At 36.5% G+C, this 21,786-nt stretch overlaps 1 pseudogene; it reads right to left on the reverse strand.

Annotated features, from left to right (window-relative positions):
- Positions 1 to 16,246: 16,246 nt before the first annotated feature.
- Positions 16,247 to 17,067, reverse strand: LOC143655411 (olfactory receptor 4F15-like; annotated as a pseudogene).
- Positions 17,068 to 21,786: the final 4,719 nt, after the last annotated feature.

Consider the following 21,786-nt stretch of genomic DNA (forward strand, 5'->3'; position numbering starts at 1 on the left):
TCATATGAAATTTAACCCCACAAATGATAGGTCAAGTCTACTTAAAATTTAGGCCTAAGAGTCATCCCCAAGAGAGCCTCTTTTGTTGCTCAGATGTGGCCTCTCTCTCCAGCCAACATGATGAGCAGTCTCACCACCCTCCCCCTCTCTGCATGGGACATGACTCCCAGGGGTGTCGACCTTCCTGGCAATGTGGGACAGAGATCCGGGAATGAGATGAGACTCAGCATCAAGGGACTGAGAAAAACCCTAGAATGAGCTGAGAATTAACATCAAGGGATTGAGAGAATCTTCTCGACCAAAGGGGGAAGAGTGAAATGAGACTAAATGTCAACAGCTGAGAGATTCCAAACAGAGTTGAGAGGTTATTCTGGAGGTTACTCTTACACATTAAGTAGATATCACCTTGTTGTTCAAGATGTAGTGGAGAGACTTCCGGAGAAGATGGCGACTTAGTAAGACGCGCAGATCTTAGTTTCTCCTCCAGAACAGCTAATAGGGAAGTAGAAACGATACAGAACAGCTCCCAGAGCCACGACAGAGATAAAAAAGACAGCGTACCCCATCCTGGGATGGCTGACTGGCTGAGAGAACCCACTCCAGTGAGATCGCCGAGGGGCGCGGGCTTCACCAGGCAGGGCAGGAAGCGGCGGGAGTTCCTCCCTTCCCCCTTCCCGAGCCGGCTGGGAGAATTAGACAGGTGGTCCCCTCAAGCCATGGCGACTGGCACCCACACCACACGCGACCCCCCAGAACAACTGAGAGAATTGGATCAGAAATCCCCAGGCCGCAGAGAATGGTGACGGGGGGGCCCCATCCAAACACGTGACTTCCTGGGAACGGTGCACTCTCCAAGGCGGGCCGCGGTGGCTGGCGCCCTCCCGCCACCCTTGGCACCCTGGGCCGACTAGGAAATTTGGACGGGTACTCTTCCGGGCTGCGGTGGCCGGAGACCCTCCCCGTGTATGGACCCTGGGCCGAGTGGCACTCTTCCAAGCTGCTTCGGCCAGCGAACCTCCCCGACGGTAGGAGTTTTCCAAAGTTAAAGGACCCACAGCACCTTTTACTGGTGGGACCCACAGACAAACGTGTGCCACGAGCGCCACCTACTGGGCAGGATAAGAAAAACAGATCCCAGAGATTTCACAGAAAAATCTTCCAAATTGTTGGGTCCAGCACCCAGGGAAATCGGACTAAATGCCCAGACGCCAGCAGAAGATAACAGATCATGCTCAAAAAATTGAAAATATGGCCCAGTCAAAGGAACAAACCAATAGTTCAAATGAGATACAGGAGCTGAGACAACTAATGCTGAATATATGAACAGAAATGGAAAACTTCTTCAAAAATGAAATCGATAAATTGAGGGAGGACATGAAGAAGACAAGGGCTGAACAAAAAGAAGAAATAGAAAAACTGAAAAAACAAATCACAGAACTTATGGAAGTGAAGGATAAAGTAGAAAAGATGGTAAAACAATGAATACCTACAATGATAGACTTAAAGAGACAGAAGATAGAATTAGTGATTTGGAGGATGGAACATCTGAATTCCAAAAAGAAACAGAAATATCGGGAAAAGAATGGAAAAATTTGAACAGGGTATCAGGGAACTCAAGGACAATATGAACCGCACAAATATACGTGTTGTGGGTGTCCCAGAAGGAGAAGAGAAGGGAAAAGGAGGAGAAAAACTAATGGAAGAAATTATCACTGAAAACTTCCCAACTCTTATGAAAGACCTAAAATTACAGATCCAAGAAGTGCAGTGCACCCCAAAGAGATTAGAACCAAATAGGCATTCTCCAAGACACTTACTAGTTAGAATGTCAGAGGTCAAAGAGAAAGAGAGGATCTTGAAAGCAGCAAGAGAAAAACAATCCATCACATACAAGGGAAACCCAGTAAGACTATGTGTAGATTTCTCAGCAGAAACCATGGAGGCTAGAAGACAGTGGGATGATATATTTAATTTACTAAAAGAGAAAAACTGCCAACCAAGACTCCTATATCCAGCAAAATTGTCCTTCAAAAATGAGGGAGAAATTAAAACATTCTCAGACAAAAAGTCACTGAGAGAATTTGTGACCAAGAGACCAGCTCTGCAATAAATACTAAAGGGAGCACTAGAGTCAGATACAAAAAGACAGAAGAGAGAGGTACGGAGAAGAGTATAGAAAGAAGGAAAGTCAGATATGATATATATAATACAAAAGGCAAAATGGAAGAGGAAAATATTATCCAAACAGTAATAACACTAAATGTTAATGGACTGAATTCCCCAACCAAAAGACATAGATTGGCAGAATGGATTAAAAAACAGGATTCTTCTATATGCTGTCTACAGGAAACACATCTTAGACCCAAACATAAACATGGGTTGAAAGTGAAAGGTTGGGAAAAGATATTTCATGCAAATAACAACCAGAAAAGAGCAGGAGTGGCTATACTAATATCCAACAAATTAGACTTCAAATGTAAAACAGTTAAAAGAGACAAAGAAGGACACTATCTACTAATAAAAGTAACAATTAAACAAGAAGACATAGCAATCATAAATATTTACGCACCTAAACAGAATGCCCCAACATACATAAGGAATACACTGCAAACACAGAAAAGGGAAATAGACACATATACCATAATAGTTGGAGACTTCAATTACCCACTCTCATCAATGGAGAGAACATCTAGACAGAGGATCAATAAAGAAATAGAGAATCTGAATATTACTATAAATGAGCTAGACTTAACAGACATTTATAGGACATCACATCCCATAACAGCAGGATGCACCTTTTTCTCAAGTGTTCATGGATCATTCTCAAAGATAGACTATATGCTGGATCACAAAGCAAGTCTTAAAAAATTTAAAGAGATTGAAATCATACACAACACTTTCTCAGATCATAAAGGAATGAAGTTGGAAATCAATAATAGGCAGAGTGCCGGAAAATCCACAAATACGTGGAGGCTCAACGACACACTCTTAAACAACGAGTGGGTCAAAGAAGAAATTGCAAGAGAAATTAGTAAATACCTCGAGGTGAATGAAAATGAAAACACAACATATCAAAAGTTATGGGAAGCAGCAAAGGCAGTGCTAAGAGGGAATTTATTGCCCTAAATGCCTATATCAGAAAAGAAGAAAAGGCAAAAATGCAGGAATTAACTGTCCACTTGGAAGAACTGGAGAAAGAACAGCAAACTAATCCCAAAGCAAGCAAAAGGAAAGAAATAACAAAGATCAGAGCAGAAATAAATGAAATTGAGAACATGAAAACAATAGAGAAAATCAATAAGACCAGAAGTTGGTTCTATGAGAAATTCAATAAGATTGATGGGTCCTTAGCAAGATTGACAAAAAGAAGAAGAGAGAGAAAGCAAATAAATAAGATCAGAAATGGAAGAGGAGATATAACTACTGACCTCACAGAAATAAAGGAGGTAATAACAGGATACTATGAACAACTTTACGCTAATAAATACAACAATTTAGATGAAATGGACGGGTTCCTGGAAAGACATGAACAACCAACTTTGACTCAAGAAGAAATAAATGACCTCAACAAACCAATCACAAGTAAAGAAATTGAATTAGTCATTCAAAAGCTCCCTAAAAAGAAAAGTCCAGGACCAGATGGCTTCACATGTGAATTCTACCAAACATTCCAGAAAGAATTAGTACCAACACTCCTCAAAATCTTCAAAAAAATTGAAGCAGAGGGAAAATTACCTAATTCATTCTATGAAGCCAACATCACCCTCATACCAAAACCAGGCAAAGATATTACAAAAAAAGAAAACTATAGACCAATCTCTCTAATGAATATAGATGCAAAAATCCTCAATAAAATTCTAGCAAATCGTATCCAACAACACATTAAAAGAATTATACATCATGACCAAGCAGGATTCATCCCAGGTATGCAAGGATGGTTCTACATAAGAAAATCAATTAAAGTAATACACCATATCAACAAATCAAAGCAGAAAAATCACACGATCATCTCAACTGATGCAGAGAAGGCATTTGACAAGATTCAACATCCTTTCCTGTTGAAAACACTTCAAAAGATGGGAATACAAGGGAAATTCCTTAAAATGATAGAGGGAATATATGAAAAACCCACAGCTAATATCATCCTCAATGGGGAAAAATTGAAAACTTTCCCCCTAAGATCAGGAACAAGACAAGAATGTCCACTATCACCACTATTATTCAACATTGTGTTGGAGGTTCTAGCCAGAGCAATTAGACAAGAAAAAAAAATACAAGGCATCAAAATTGGAAAGGAAGAAGTAAAACTATCACTGTTTGCAGTTGATATGATACTATATGTCGAAAACCCCGAAAAATCCACAACAAAACTACTAGAGGTAATAAATGAGTACAGCAAAGTAGCAGGTTACAAGATCAACATTCAAAAATCTGTAACATTTCTATACACTAGTAATGAACAAGCTGAGGGGGAAATCAAGAAACGAATCCCATTTACAATTGCAACTAAAAGAATGAAATACCTAGGAATAAATTTAACTAAAGAGACAAAAAACCTATATAAAGAAAACTACAAAAAACTGTTAAAAGAAATCACAGAAGACCTAAATAGATGGAAGGGCATACCGTGTTCATGGATTGGAAGACTAAATGTAGTTAAGATGTCAATCCTACCTAAATTGATTTACAGATTCAATGCAATACAAATCAAAATCCTAACAACTTATTTTTCAGAAATAGTAAAACCAATGAGCAAATTTATCTGGAAGGGCAGGGTGCCCCGAATTGCTAAAAACATCTTGAGGAAAAAAAACGAAGCTGGAGGTCTCATGCTGCCTGACTTTAAGGCATATTATGAAGCCACAGTGTTCAAAAGAGCATGGTATTGGCATAAGGATAGATATATCGACCAATGGAATCTAATAGAGTGCTCAGATATAGACCCTCTCATCTATGGACATTTGATCTTTGATAAGGCAGTCAAGCCAACTCACCTGGGACAGAACTGTCTCTTCAATAAATGGTGCCTAGAGAACTGGATATCCATATGCAAAAGAATGAAAGAGGACCCATATCTCACACCCTATACAAAAGTTAACTCAAAATGGATTAAAGATCTAAACATTAGGTCTAAGACCATAAAACAGTTAGAGAAAAATGTAGAGAGATATCTTATGAAACTTACAATTGGAGGCAGTTTTATGGACCTTAAACCTAAAGCAACAGCACTGAAGAAGGTAATAAATAAATGGGAGCTCCTCAAAATTAAATACTTTTGTGCATCAAAGAACTTCATCAAGGAAGTAGAAAGACAGCCTACACAATGGGAGACAATATTTGGAAATGATATATCAGATAAAGGTCTAGTATCCAGAATTTATAAAGAGATTGTTCAACTCAACAACAAAAAGACAGCCAACCCAATTACAAAATGGGAAAAAGAGTTGAACAGACACCTCTCAGAAGAGGAAATACAAATGGCCAAAAGGCACATGAAGAGATGCTCAATGTCCCTGGCCATTAGAGAAATGCAAATCAAAACCACAATGAGATATCATCTCACACCCACCAGAATGGCCATTATCAACAAAACAGAAAATGACAAGTGCTGGAGAGGATGTGGAGAAAGAGGCACACTTATCCACTGTTGGTGGGAATGTCAAATGGTGCAACCACTGTGGAAGGCAGTTTGGTGGTTCCTCAAAAAGCTGAATATAGAATTACCATACGACCCAGCAATACCATTGCTGGGAATCTACTCAAAGGACTTTAGGCCAAAGACACAAACGGACATTTGCACACCAATGTTCATAGCAGCGTTATTTACAATTGCAAAGAGATGGAAACAGCCAAAATGTCCATCAACAGACGAGTGGCTAAACAAACTGTGGTATATACATATGATGGAATATTATGCAGCTTTAAGACAGGATAAACTTATGAAGCATATAATAACATGGATGGACCTAGAGAACATTATGCTGAGTGAGTCTAGCCAAAAACTAAAAGACAAATACTGTATGGTCCCACTGATGTGAACCGACATTCGAGTATAAACTTGGAATATGTCATTGGTAACAGAGTCCAGCAGGAGTTAGAAACAAGGTAAGACAATGGGTAATTGAAGTGGAAGGGATACAGACTGTGCAGCAGGACTAGATACAAAAACTTTAAAATGGACAACACAATAATACCTAATTGTAAAGTAATCATGTTAAAACACTGAATGAAGCTGCATCTGAGGTATAAAAAAAAAAAAAAGGTGTAGTGGAAAGGCTGGAAGGAACTGCCTGAAAATGTAGAGCTGTGTTCCACTAGCCATGTTTCTTGATGATGATTGAACGATGATATAGCTTTCACAATGAGACTCTGTGAGTGTGAAAACCTTGTGTCTGATGCTCCTTTTATCTACTTTTTCAACAGAAGAGTAGAACATATGGAATAAAAATAAATAATAGGGGAACAAATGTTAAAATAAATTTAGTTTGAAATGCTAGTGGTAAATGAAAGCTAGGGGTAAGGAATATGGTACGTATAATCCTTTTTTCTCTGTTATCATTTTATTTATTTTTATATTGTCTTTTTATTTCTTTTTCTAAATCGATGCAAATGTTCTAAGAAATGATGAATATGCAACTATGTGATGATATTAAGAATTACTGATTGTATATGTAGAATGGAATGATATCTTAATGTTTTGTTTGTTGTTAATTTTTAAATTAATAAAAAAAATATTAAAAAAAAAGAAACCGGTCCTACAAGAAATACTAAAAGTAGTTCTAAGAGTAATTTATATAATACAAAGAGAAAGAAGGAAAATAATATATAAATCTGACAAATAATTTATTTCATGATCCAAATCAAGAAATGTCTTTTCAGTAATAACTTTGAATGTTAACAGAATAAATTTACCAATTAAAAGATACAGATTGGCAGAATGGATTAAGAAATGTAATTCAGCTATATGCTGCTTACAAGAGACTCATTTTAGACACAAGGATACAAATAGATTGAAAGTGAAAGGATGGAAAAAGATTCTCCACACAAGTTTTAACCAAAAGAAAGCAGGAGTAGCTATACTAATATCAGACAAAATTGTCGTTAAATGTAATGCCATCATAAGAGACAAAGAATGGCACTATGTACTAATCAAAGGGTCAAACATAGATTATGTTATATCTATAAGAAGATATAACCATCATAAATGTTCATGCTCCCAATCAAGGAACTCCAAAGTACATGGGACAGGCATTGGCAAAACTGAAGGGAGCAACAAATGTTTCAACAATAATGGTAGGAGTTTTCAATACACCACTCTCCTCTATAGATAGAACAACCAAACAGAAGATGAACAAGGAAAGAGAGTAGTTAAATAGCTTGATAGAAAAGGCCAAAAAGACATATATAGGTCAATGCACCCCAAAGCACAAGGTTATACATTCTTCTCTAGACCTCATGGAACATTCTCCATGATAGATCATATGCTGGGGCACAAAAAAGATCTCTATAAATTTTAAAATATTGAAATTATTCAAAGCAACTTCTCTGATCACAATGCGATGAAGCTGGATCTAAACAACCATCAAAGAATGAGAACATTCACAAATATTTGGAGATTAAATAACACACTCTTAAATAACCAATGGGTCAAAGAAGCAATTGCTAGAGAAATCAATGACTATCTGGAGATAAATAAAAATGAGAATACAACATATTAGAATTTATGGGATGTAGCAAAGTCTGTGCTAGGAGGGAAACTTATTGCCCTAAGTGCCTATATTAAAAAAGAAAGAGGGTACATGGGTGGTTCAGTGGCAGAATGTTCACTTTTCATGCAGGAGATGAGGGTTCAATTCCCAGCCCATACACCAAAAAATATAAAAAAGAAATAAAGAAAAGAAGGCAAAAATTGAGGATTTAACTGCTCACCTGGAGGAACTAGAGAAAGAAGAGCAAACTAACCTCAAAGCAAATAGAAGAAGTGAAATAACAAAGATTAAAGCAGAGTAAAATGAATAGGAGAATAAACAGCAATAAAAAGAATCACTAAAACCAAAAATTGATTCTTTGAGAAAATCAGTAAAGTTGATGGGCCACTAGTAAGACTGACAAAGAAAAAAAGAGAGAGGATGCAAATAAAAAAAATCAGAAATGAGAAAAGGTGTGTTATGATAGACCCTGTAGAAATAAAAGAAATCATAAGAGGATACTATGAACAACTATATGCCAACAAACTAGACAACTGAGATAAAACAGACAAATTCCTGGAAACACACAAATAAGCTACACTGACTCAGGAAGAAATAGAAAATCTCAACAAACCACTCACAAATAAAGAGATTCAATCAGTCATCAAAAATCTTGCTACAAAGAAAATCCCAGGGCCAGATGGCTTCACAGGGGAATTTTATCAAACATTCCAAAAAGAACTAACACCAATCCTGCTCAAACTTTTCCAAAACCTTGAGAAAAAAGGAATTCTACCTAACTCACTTTATGAAGCTAATATCGTTTTAATACCAAAACTGAGTAAAGATGCTATAAGAGAGGAAAACTATAAGCTAATCTCCCTAATGACTACAGATGCAAAAATTCTCAACAAAATATTAGCAAAGTGAATCCAACAACACATTAAAAGAACTATGCACTATGACCCAAGTGGGGTTTATACCTGGAATGCAAGAATGGTTCAATACAAGGATATCAATTAAAGTAATACAGCACATTAACAAATCGAAAGGGAAATATCAAATGTTCATCTTGATTGTTGCTGAAAAAGCATTTGACAAAATTCAACATCCTTTTCTGACAAAAAAAAAACACTTCAAAAGATACGAATCAAATGTGACTTTCTCAATATGATAAAGAGAATACATGAAAGCCCAAGAGCTAGCATCGTACTCAGTGGAGAGAGACCAATAGCTTTCCCCTAAGTTCAGGAACAAGACAAGGATGCTGTTCTAGTTTACTAACTGCTGGAATGCAATATACCAGGAATGGAATGGCTTTTTAAAAGGGGAATTTAATAAGTTGCTAGTTTACAGTTCTAAGGCAGAGAACATGTCCCAATTAAAACAAGTCTATAGAAATGTCCAATCTTAGGTATCCAGAGAAAGATACCTCAATTCAAGGAGGCTGATGAAGTTCAGGGTTTCTCTTTCAAGTGAGAAGGCACATGGTGAACATTGTCAGAGATTCTCTCTCAGCTGGAAGGGCACATGGCAAACATGATATCATCTGCTAGCTTTCTCTCCTGGCTTTCTGTTTCATGAAGCTCCCTGAGAAGCATTTTCCTTCTTCATCTTCAAAGGTCACTGGCTGGTGGACTCTATGCTTTGTGGTGCTGCAGCATTCTCTTCTCTCTCTGAACCTCTCAAATTCTCCAAATTGTTTCCTTTTTTATAGGATTCCAGTAAACTAATCAAGACCCACCCGAATGGGTGGAGACATGCCTCCACTTAATCCAGTTTAACAACTACTCTTGATTGAGTCTTATCTCTGGGGGATGATCTAATTAAAGTTTCAAATATACAGTACTGAATAGGAATTAGAAGAAATGGCTGCCTTTACAAAATGGTATTATGATTAAAACATGCATTTTCTAGGGTACATACATCCTTTCTAACTGGCCCAGATGCCCACTGTCACCATTATTATTTAACATTGTGCTAGAAGTTCTAGCTAGAGGAATCAGGCAGGTCAAAGAAATAAAAGGCATCCAAATTGGAAAGGAAGCAAAATTTTCATTATTTGCAGATGACATGATACTGTATGTGGGAAACTGCTTATGGCACTGGCAGTGTGCTGGCCATGTTGTGGTCTGATGCCATCTTAGGTACTAACTCAAGCTAAGTTTCTATCTCAAGTTAAGTTTCTATTTCCCCACTTCTGCTCTGCCCTTCCCCGAAATCAGCTGACCAGCCTTGGCTAAACTGCCTTTCCCAACTTAGTCTCTGCTGATTGGTTGCTTAACCGCAGAGTAACGCCCAACCTCTGCTAATGCCCGATACAAGTCACCTCCCCTTTCTTGCTGCATAAATACCTTGATTCGCCCTCAATAAATGAGACTTGATCAGAATCCTGTCTTGTCTCCATTCTCTGTGTATCTTGTCCCCCCATTCTCACTCCCTCCCTCAGGTCCAGGTTCATCTTTCCCATGGGATGGGACAACTCTACTTGGAAAATACTGAGAAATCTACAGCAAAGTTACTTGAGCTAATAAGCAAATTCACCAAGGTGGTGGCATATGCAATTGATGTGCACAAATCAGTAACATTTCTATATACAAGCAATGACCTAACTGAGAAGTCAGTTAAGGAAAAAATTCCTCTCAAAATAACAACTAAAAGAATCAAGTACTCAGGAATGAACTTAACTAGGAATATACAGGATTTGTAAACAGAAAAATACAAAACATTGCTAAAAGAAATCAAAGAAGATCTGAATAGCTGGAAAGACATTCCCTGCTCATGGATAGGAAGGCCAAATATAGTTGTTCTAGTTTGCTAGCTGCCAGAATGCTATATACCAGAAATGGAATGGCTTATAAAAAGGACAATTTAATAAGTTGCTATTTTTCAGTTCTAAAGCTGAGAAACTGTCCCAATTAAAACAAATTTATAGAAATGTCCGATCTAAGGCACCCAGGGAAAGTTACCATGGTTCAAAAAGGCTAATGACGTTCAACATTTCTCTCTTAGGTAGAAGGGCACATGGCAAACATGGCAGCATCTGCTGGCTTTCTCATGGCTCTACAAAAGGTACTCTTCAAAATGTTTCCTTCTTTAAAGGATTCCAGCAAACAACTCCACCTTCAATGGGTGAAGACACACTTCCATGGAAATAATCCAATCAAAAATGTCCACCCACAATTGGTTGGATCACACCTCATGGGAACAATCAACCAAAATGCCCCTACCCAGCAATGTTAAATGAGGATTAAAGACCATGGCTTTTCTGGGGTCCACCACAGATTCAAACCAGCACAATAGTTAAGATGTTAATTCTACCCAACTTAATCTGCAGATTCAATGCAGTATCAATCAAAATTTCAACAACCTACTTTGAAGACTTGGAAAAGCTAGTTACCAAATTCATCTGGATGGGAAAGAGAACCTGAGTAGTTAAAAACATCCTAAAAAAGAAGAATGAAGTATTTGGATTAACACTCCCCGAATTTAAATCTTAATATAAATCCACAGTGGTCAAAACAGCATGGTGCTGGCACAAAGATAGAGGTATTGACCAAAGGAATTGAGTCAAGAGTGCAGAAATAGACCAACAAATCCATGGTCATCTGATTTTTACATGGTGACCCAAATCCACTGAACTGGGACAAAATAGTCTTTTCAACAAATGGACTTGGAAGAACTGAATATCAATGGCTAAATGAATGAAAGAGGACCCCTACCTTACACCTTATACAAAAATTAACACAAAGTGGATAAAGCACCGAAACATAAGAACTAACACCATAAAGCTTCTAGAAGAAAATGTAGGGAAACATCTTCAAGACCTAGAAATAGGAGGTAGCTTCCTAAACATTACACCCAAAGCACAAGTAACAAAAAAGTGAAGAAGCAGTTAAGTCAATAGGAAAAAAATATTTTGAAATCGCTTATCAGACAAAGGTTTGATTTCCTGTATATACAAAGAAATCATACTACTCGACAACAAAAGAACAAGCAATCCAATTATAAAAAGGGTTAAAGATATGAATGGGTGTTTTTCTGAAGAGCAAATACAGAGGCTCAAAAGCACATGAAGAGATGTTCATTTTCACTGGCTATAACGGAAATGCAGATCAAGACTACAAGGAGATACCACCTCACACCTATAAGAATGGCTGCTACTAAATAAGCAGGAAACTATAAGTTTGGAGACGATGCAGAGAAATTGGAACATTTAAGCACTGCTGCTGGGAACGTATAATGGTGCAGTAACTATGGAAGACAGTTTGGCAGTTCCTTAGGCTATTAAATATTGATTTGCCTATGACCCAGTAGTAGCACCACTTGGTATATGCCCAGAAGAACTGAAAGCAATGACACAAACAGACATTTTCACCCCAATGTTCATAGCAGCATTATTCACATTCACCAAAAATGGAAACAAATCAAATACCCATCAAGAAATGAGTGGATAGGGCTGGCCACAGTGGCTCAGCAAGCAGAGTTCTTGCCTGCCACACCCGAGACCTTGGTTTGATTCCTGGTGCCTGCCCATGAAAAAAAAAGAAAGAAAGAAAAAGAATTGAGTGGATTAAGAAAATGTGGTATATACATTTGATGGTATATTATGCAACAGTAAGATGAAATGATGTCCTAACGCACATAACTAGATGGATGAGCCTTGAGGACATAATGCTGAGTGAAATAAACCAGACATAAAATGATAGATACTGTATGATTCCACTTTTATGACCATGGTAAAGGTAAAATCAAAGGCCTATAATACAGAATATAGGGGTCTTAGAGATGCATAGAAGCTAGAGATGGGTGAACTCTAGTTAGCTAATGAGGGTGAACTCCTCATAAGGGACTAGATAAAAGTGAAGGCAGTTCTCTAGTGGGTCTATAAGTAGTTCTACCATACTGAAGGTGAACAAGATTGAAAGGGATTGTATAGACCTATGTATCCCACTGATTAACACTAGAAATATAAATTCATTCTTGCAAGAACTATTTCAAAGGTATGATTTGTGGAAAAAGAGCATTGAAGTCCAGGGTACAAGGGGAAAACTGCTATTGCATCTATGGGCCATGTTTAAAAGGAAAACATCAACACTACCACAGCAACAGCAGAGATAAATAATGGGGGGAGGGATAAGAGTTAGGAGAAAGTTCAGATGTCCTATTTGGTAAGGATGTGTTTATTCATTATCTTTCTCTTGGGAATATGAAATTATCTAAAATTGAGAGTGCTGATGGGCTGTGGATTTTGGGCATTATACCTAAAGCCAGATGAATGCAAGTGGCCGAAGGATGCACTGACTGATAAACAGATTGGCAAATGATGGTGTCTACATATGAACGAATGTTGTGCTGCTACAAAAATGAACGAAGCCATGAGGCATGCCACTATGTGAATGAATGTGTGAGACATTTAGTGAGGCAAAATAAGCTAGAAACTAAAGAACGATTATGGTACAATCTCTTTAGAAAATGCTGACAACGGAACAGAGGCTTAGATTGTAAGCTCTTATAGCAGACACATTTAGTCCAGAGTGGTAATCATTATTTCTGGATTTTGAGAGTCTGTTATATAGAGATAAGAATGAAGCCAATCAGGTCAGGGTAAAAGTAATTCAGAACACACAAGTAAGGAAAACATTGTCTATATTTTAGAATCACGCATACTCTTTGAGACAAAAAGAAGACAAGTTTACTTGGTCTGGAACCGAAATTTTCTTTAGCACATAATCTAACTCTATCTGTATAGGTCATTTGAACAGCTGAAACACAAGATAGTCCAGAATAAGAAAGAGGTGCTTTGATCCTGTGTAGCTTAATTTAATGCCTATATACATCCTGGAGTAGATTAAGCAGATAATCTCAAAGTATTAACAAATGGGAGAAAAATATGGAACTGTTAAACTTTACAATGAGGGAATCCCCTGATACTCTGTTAAACTTTAGGGACAACCAAATTAATAGGCCAAGCCGTTGATCTTGAAGCTTACTCTTGTGAAGCTCATGTAGATAGCAAAGAAGCTTAGCCTACATACAGGTGTGCCTAAGAGTTACTTCTGGAGGACCTCTTGTTTCTCAGATGTTGCCTCACTCTCTCTTATCCCAACTCTGCAAGTGAAACCATTGCCCTCTCCCCTACATGAGACATGATATCCAAGGGTGAAAGTCTCCCTAGCAGCATGGGAGATGACTTCCAGGGATTGAATTATTTTGATCAATAATTCCACCCTCACAAAAAGGATGTAACTTATAAAGTATCAGGGGCAGAGAGAGTTCAAATAGAATTGAGAGGCTACTCTGAGGATGCTTTTACACAAGATTCAGTTAGACATTGTAACCTATCATAACTTGCCAAACCCCAGCCAGGACTATCCCAGCCAATCTTAAAGAAAGAACATCTAGGGTAATATATACAATTCCAGAAGGGTTCCATATACTATAGTAACTTTCCAGAAAACTACAATCTCCAGATGGGTCACTGGACAAGATAAGTCCTGAAACCTAGAGGGCCCAACCTCTCCAAAACATCAGGTCATTCCATTTCCATACCCCATATTACTGACAGACCCTTCCAACATGAAAAAATTAGAATGGTCATAGCCCAAACACCCCTGAAGAGAGGGATGGAAAGATCAAAGATGATGGTGGAGTTATACAGAGAAGATAGGATTTAACAAATGAATATGATTTCTGAATCATTAAATTGAGATCTCTTTCAGTCTCCAGTACCTTAGAGCAGCTAGAAGTAAAAACCTAAAATTGTGGTTTTAGGTTTTAGGTTTTTAACCCATACCAAACTCTGAAATATGTTCTACAACTAATTGTGTTCCTGTGCTTTGAAATTTATTGCTTTTTTGAATACATGTTATTTTTTCACAAAAAAAGTCGATTGTGATGATAAAAATAATATTTATGCCTTCCAGCCTCCTACATTTTGGAGCAGCTAGAAGGAAAAATCTGAGAGGGTCATATGGTAGCCCATGACAAACTCTGTGATCTGTCCTGTCACCACTTGTTGAAGAATGCTTTGAAAACTATTACTTTTTTCTTTCTCTGCTTTGTATATATATATATATATATATTATACAATTAAAAAATAATAATAATGGGCAAACACACTGGACTACCTTTGGAATATTGGAATTGGAGGTTAATGCTTTAAGACTGTTTGGTTACATGTTTTAGGATCCAAAAATTTACAGACAACATTTACAGGCTTTTTGATAGAATACATAAAATATGAAACAAGGTTTCTGTTTAAGATGCATATAAAAGTTCAGATTCGTGCTATATGTACTCCTTTACATGTATGATATGTAGATAGATAATCAGTCTAATTGAAGTATCATTTACATAGATAAAATTATAAAAGTGAATCCCCCCAAAAATATTTCATTTTCTATTAATGAAATACTTGAAATTAATTGTTTTGGGCAATATGCACAAAGATCTTAATGTGACTTAAGCAGAGTGGCACAGAGGGCCACTCACATTTGTTTCCCATAAAAGAATGGAAACCATAGACTGTAAGGACTTGGAGGACATCAGGCTTATGAAGTAGAAATTAATCAAGCATCTTTGTAAACAATATTGTGGAGTAAATGAATACTGCTTTATAATAGAACTGTAATTTTTTTCATAACTAAAGCAATGGGTAAGAAATTCAACTTTTAAGGACCTAAACAAACAAATGAATGTTAGTAGTGAAATTAGGGAAGGATTTAGATATGATAAAAGAAGGCTAAATGCTAATGACCACTGAAATGGGAGGACAAAATGAAAATGAGGGCTGTGAATATCTCCTTAGATAGAATCAAAAATAGGTCTTAAAAAAAAAGCTGAAGAGCAGAATATGCCCAGAAATTCAGAACTGATATTTGGAGGTAGAACACTGATCTGGCAGAGACATGATTTCTGGGGCACAACTCTTCTGGGGTTTTATGACTGTGTGTCTTTGGGAAAATTATAATCACTCCTCAATTCTGAGAGATCAATATGTGTAACTTGAAATTAAAACAAATCGTGCTGATGATAAATTCTACCTTTAGATTCTAGAATTATAACACAGGATTAACATTTGGCCATACTTCCCTGGTGAAATCTGGTAAGGAGGAAGACATGTTGAGACTTCTACCATAGAAAACAAACAGCCATGAAGTAAAATAATTAAAATCAAGGTAGTAAATTGAAATCAAGTAGGTAGTAAACAGAATAAGGATGATATGAATGCAATGCATGCCTACCAGTAGAATAATATATACAGGAAAAAGATAAAATAATGTTTGCTCAATTGCATGGCACTCTCTTAGAGCTTAGTATATTCAAAGTGGTAGTTTATGAATGACATAGGATTTGCCTTGAAATTTTTGATGAACTGAATGTCAAAATAAAATCACTTCTAATTTAATGGCCAAAACATCATAATTTAATGGATAGTAAATTTCTAGGCATATAACATAGGCTGTGTGGGTATTCCCCTGAAGTTGTAAAAATGTCTTTTTTGGAACCAAAAAAAAGGGAGAATCTATAGTTCCATGTATTCACAGTGAATCCATTTACAAAATCTTTCTGTAATGCACAAGGCGACTGCCCACTCTCCTCATTGCCACTTTCATCTCTTTATTTCTGAAGGTGTAGATGACTGGATTCAGTAAAGGAGTGATAAATACATCAAAAATAGCAAGATACTTATTGAGGTGTGATATGGGAGAAGGCCATGTGTAGAAAAACATAAATGGCCCAAAAAACAAAACCACCACAGTAATATGAGTTGACAGGGTAGAGAGAGCATTGGATGAACCACCAGAAAAATGTTTCCAAACACTGAACAGAATGAAGATGCAAGAAATGACCAGTAGGACAAAGGAGCCCACTGAAATGAACCCACTACCAACAGTCACCATGAACTCCAATTCTTGGGTGTCTATGCAGACAAGCCTGAGGAGCCATGGAAGGTCACAGTAAAAACTGTCCAATACGTTAGGGCCACAAAAAGGCAAATCCACCACAAAAACCAATTGAACCCCCGAGTGGGAAAAGCCAATAATCCAGGAAGTAACTAAAAAGAATAGACACATTCTTGGACTCATTATGTAAGGTAGTGGAGGGGCTTGCACATGGCCACATATCTGTCAAAGGCCATGGCTATGAGCAGTACCATCTCAGTGCCCCCAACAGCATGATTGAAGAAGATCTGTGTAATACATCCCCAAAAGGAGATGGCTTTATTAAGTCTTGAAAATATCACCAATCATCTTAGGGGCTGTGATTGAAAAAATAGCACATCAATGACAGAGAGGTTGGCCAGGAGTGAATACATAGGGGAGAACAGATGAGCATCCAAGGTTACAGTGAACACAATGACAAGGTTTCCCATAATGCTTGCAAAGTAGAACAAAAAAGAGAAAACAAAAAGGAGAAGCTGGATCTCTGATGAACTGGTAAGTCCCAGGAACACAAACTCTGATACTACAGAGTGATTTGTCCCATCCATTGTTTCAGACCCCTGACCAGTTTTTATATAAACTAAAGGAGGAAAGAAAATGAAAAAAAGAATTACTTAGGCAAGTTCTTGTGTTTAGGAAAGAGATCCTCCCATCCACGAAAAAAATTATCATATCAACATTTTACAAAGCCAAATAAACTTCACCACATGCACACTGGAATTTGACTTTGAAGTGTCAATCGATTTTCATACAACATTATAGTTTTAAAATTTCTACTACTCTATTAGTATTTGCCTAAGGCTGATAGAGATAGGAGTATTGGATAGTGATTACCAAAGGATAACATGTTTCTTTCATGAGTGATGAAAGTATTCTAGAACTTATTGTTGTGACAGATGCACAACTCTTATTATACTAAAATCATGAAAATTAATAAATTGAAGGAGTTTTTAATTATAACTCAATAAAGCCATTATAACAAAAAATGTAGTACTATTAAATTATTCAATCAATTTACCTAGTTCTCTTCTGCTTTCACCTAATTTTACATGCATATTTTCTATTTTCTACTGCACAGTGCATTGTGCTTGCTTGGAATGGAAGGTCACCTTCAAATACTTTTGACTGTGATTACATATAGATGGATGTAACTTCAGCCATTCACATAAGCCTCATCACCATTACTCATATACAGCATACAGATTTCAGTGGATCTACTCCATCAATCGTATTGTTCAATTAGAATTTGAGTTTTCATTTCTTTCTCCAACTTCCATTTCTCTTGTCCTCTTCTCCAACCTACAAGAACCAATTCTCAAAGATCCAACTCAACCCTCATTTGTGAAATCTTCCAAATCTTCCTGAGTATCTACACTCTTAATATGCTATTTATTTCACTATGCTTCTCATAATTATATAATGCTCATCTCTCCAATTAAAATGTGGCTTCTTGGTAGCAAGAATCATGTCTGGTACATATGAGCAGCCCCTGCCACCATCACAACCATAGACAGTGACTAACAACCATGTTTCATACTTATTCCATGAAGGAAGAAATTAATGGAACTGAAGAATGGTACTCAAAAGAATGTGTGCATGTGTGTGTGTATGTATGCATGTGTGTTATTATATACTTATATATGTTCAGTTAGGTTTAATTAGTACGCTGTTTTTGATGTCAAGAAGAAGTTATCACCAGATCCTAAGACTCATTCCTTTATTGATAAGCACACAAAGTAACATTCACACATGATAATTGTTATATAAAAATTTTGGATCTCAATTATTAGTTATTATTAGTTTAAAATAGTCAAGAAATGTTCAACGTGTTTCAAAATGAGAGAAGTAACTTTATTCTATAAACAATGAACACACACACTCAAAACAATCTCAGTTTGTTACAGAAATAAATAACCTCCTTTTCAAATATTGATATATTCTCATTTGACCCCAAAGTTAAGGACCCCATCATATAAAAACAGTCTGGATTTTTTTCAAAATACTCTTGTAATGGATAAAAGAGTGACAAAATTAAAATACTGGGTGAAAAAACACAGTAAAAACAGTGTTTGTATGTGTGGCAAGGATAACAATTGAGCTATAAAAAATAAAGTCCAGAAAAGAAACTGAAGGATAATGACCAGTTCCCAGCATGAAGAGGTCAGACAAGATCACACTTCTTTAGGGATAAACAACAAATGCCAGAGCCAAACCATCACAAGTCTGCTGTTCAATGAGGTGTTCCTAATTTATTACAACATCCACTATTTTCCAGTGAAATAATTTATAAGGAAGATATATGGGAAGTGACCTGTTCATTACTACAAAGATCATTGGTGGCAGATTTTTATAATAGAAACAAGAACCCTGATTCCCAGTAAAAGTTCTTGGCTTTACATAGCTTTTGAATTAGTTTCCTACTGCTGCTACAACAAACTACCAGAAACAGTGACTTAAGACAACACAAATGGGTTATATTAAAGTTCAGGAGGTGAGTAGTCTAAAAGGGGTTTAATAAGCTAAAATCAAAGTCTTGGCAGAGCTGTGTTCCTTCTGGAAATTCCAGGGAAGTATATGCTCCCTTGCCTTTTCCGGCTTCTAGAGAAGCTTACATTCTGGCCTTGTAGTCCCTTCCTTCATCTTCTGCCTCTATCATCTCACATCCTCTCTGAACCTGAACTTTCTGCCTTTTTCTTATTAGGCACTTGTGAAAACTTTGGGCCAACCCAGATAATCCTGGAAAATCTTCCTAAATGCTTAATTTAATCACATCTGCAATGTTCCTTTTGCCAGGTAGGGTAATATATCCACAAGTTCCAAGGATTTGGACAGGGACGTCTTTGAAGGGTCATTATATTTTATACTACAGCTCTTTCATGTGCACTTGTATTTCGGGTATAAAAATAAAATATTAAAACTAATATTAATTATTTTAGAATTCTGATAGAGGGAACTTTAGACAGCCTGTAAGGAAGGTGGGAGGGAGGTGGAGGAAGGAGGGATAGACGGCACCTCCTAATGTCTTCTGCATTAGTACATGCAAGTGGATTCTGATGCCAGCAACATGTAGGACCAAGCCTAGATAAATTCTGTATGTGAATAATAAAAAGGAAATCATGATAATCAGCTAACCTATATATTCTTGGACAAGTAGCTATACCAAGTATATAACTGAACATGAAAGGTTCGCTGAATGTTTTTTTTTCATTAATTCAGCAAATATTTCTGAGTGCCCAAAAGCCAAGCACTATTTTGAGATTGTAGATATATCACTGACTTGAATTATTGCATTTCTGAAGTCTATACCATGATAGAAAATGCAGTTTTGGTTTGTTACATACAAATCTTCCTTCTTCATAAAGGGTAAGAACCCTTGAAGGAATTTAATGTGTAAAATAGCTGCAGAGTCTAAAACACTCTGCTTGCTTCTAGGTCAAGTTCCACCTTAAGGAAGCCTCTACTCAATGTACTGACTTTCTCTGTTTTCTGAATTCTTGCATACATAGTTTCCATTATGTTATTTATATTTTTAGTAGCTTTCTATTAAATATGCATTGATTTTAATGCCCTGCATATAATATTAAGTATTCAGGGGCATATTTCATTGATTATTGTGCTGATTATAAAGTAACTGAAAATTAATGATGAGTAGACTATTTCTTGGCTTACTCACTCATTCATTCAAAATATATTTATGGAGCATCTATAAAATTCCTACTATGGTGTTGAGCCACGGAGATAATGAAAAATGTAGAAAAGGAATAGATATCAGTCTTGGAAGAGCCCACAATCTAGGATGAATTCCATATATGTGTGTTGAATAAATTAATAAAGCAAGAAAGTAAATGTGTGTATATATATATATATAGACATTATATATATATATATATATATATATATATATAAACTCTAAGTTTATCAGAACTTAAATGCGAGTTGTATAAAACATTTATGATTTTTAACCAAAATTTATGTCATGAACTCTGAACTAACTAATCAAAACTTCCCTAGGAATTGACAGAAAAATAAGGCAAAAAAGATTACCTTCTGATCATTAAGAGAGAAAAATGTTTCTAAACAAAAACTTTTTAAGGCTTCCATGAAGTGGTAATAACACTGTGAGAACATACTACAAAATGAGAATAACATTGGTACTTCCTCAAATTCAAATAGAAAAAAAAGACAAATCAGATTAACAAAGAAATGATGGTAAACATGACTAGTATCAAATTTTTAAGGAAGAAAATTATCAAAATTGGAATATAATTTATTGGATCACTCAGAAAAAAGGATGTATGAGATTCTGTATAAAAAAGATGTATGAGATTCTGTGTAATTAAGATGTGTAGTAACTGCCTAGGCAGAAAACAAGGTAGATATAAAGAAAAGTAAGAAAGATGAATCAAAGGAAGACAAAGGGAAGTTAAAATATCAAATGTGACAGGAGACTAAGATGCCAGTTAGATGTGAAAACAAAAAAAAAGGAAAATCATGATAAAAGAGAAGAGGTGGTGGCAATACACACTATTAAAAGCCCCTGTATTCTCAAATATTTTCTCCTTGGACCCAGGATTTGAGTCACTTCTCTTAATTTAGCAACTACATGTCTTAGTTCTAAACACCACTTAGGAAAGACGCCCCCTTAAGCTATAATAAGCAAACAAATCATCAGGCGGCTTTTCTTAGTTCAGTTCTTATGCATGCAGGAAATGAGACCTTCAATATTGAAGAAATTAGCGAGCCATTTTAACCTCTCATTACCCAAGGAGGATGAGCTTCCATAGGTTAATGTAGGAGAACAGATTAGCAGCAGATAAACTCTACAGGAAATTCTACAGGAAAATTAAAACTGTAGCTGAGAAAAAAGGGAGAAATGAGACCAAACACAAAACGCACCTGATTTATAAACCCTTAAAGAACAGATAAAAGGAAAACAAAACAAATAGGAAATATCAGTAAGGCAGGAGACTTATCCAACTCCTGTTTTCAAAACTTCACCTTTTTTAAGTATCCATCTAAAGGCTCTGAACAATAGTACTTGAATGGCTTCAAGAGGGAGACACTGGGTAATGGATGTTTGGTTAATCTGAGACATCACAGACCATCCATGGAAAGAGTGCGTGTTCTGCTAAACTATTGCCAATAGAGGT

Source organism: Tamandua tetradactyla, chromosome 14, assembly GCF_023851605.1.
Source record: "Tamandua tetradactyla isolate mTamTet1 chromosome 14, mTamTet1.pri, whole genome shotgun sequence".
Taxonomy (NCBI): Eukaryota; Metazoa; Chordata; class Mammalia; order Pilosa; family Myrmecophagidae; genus Tamandua; species Tamandua tetradactyla.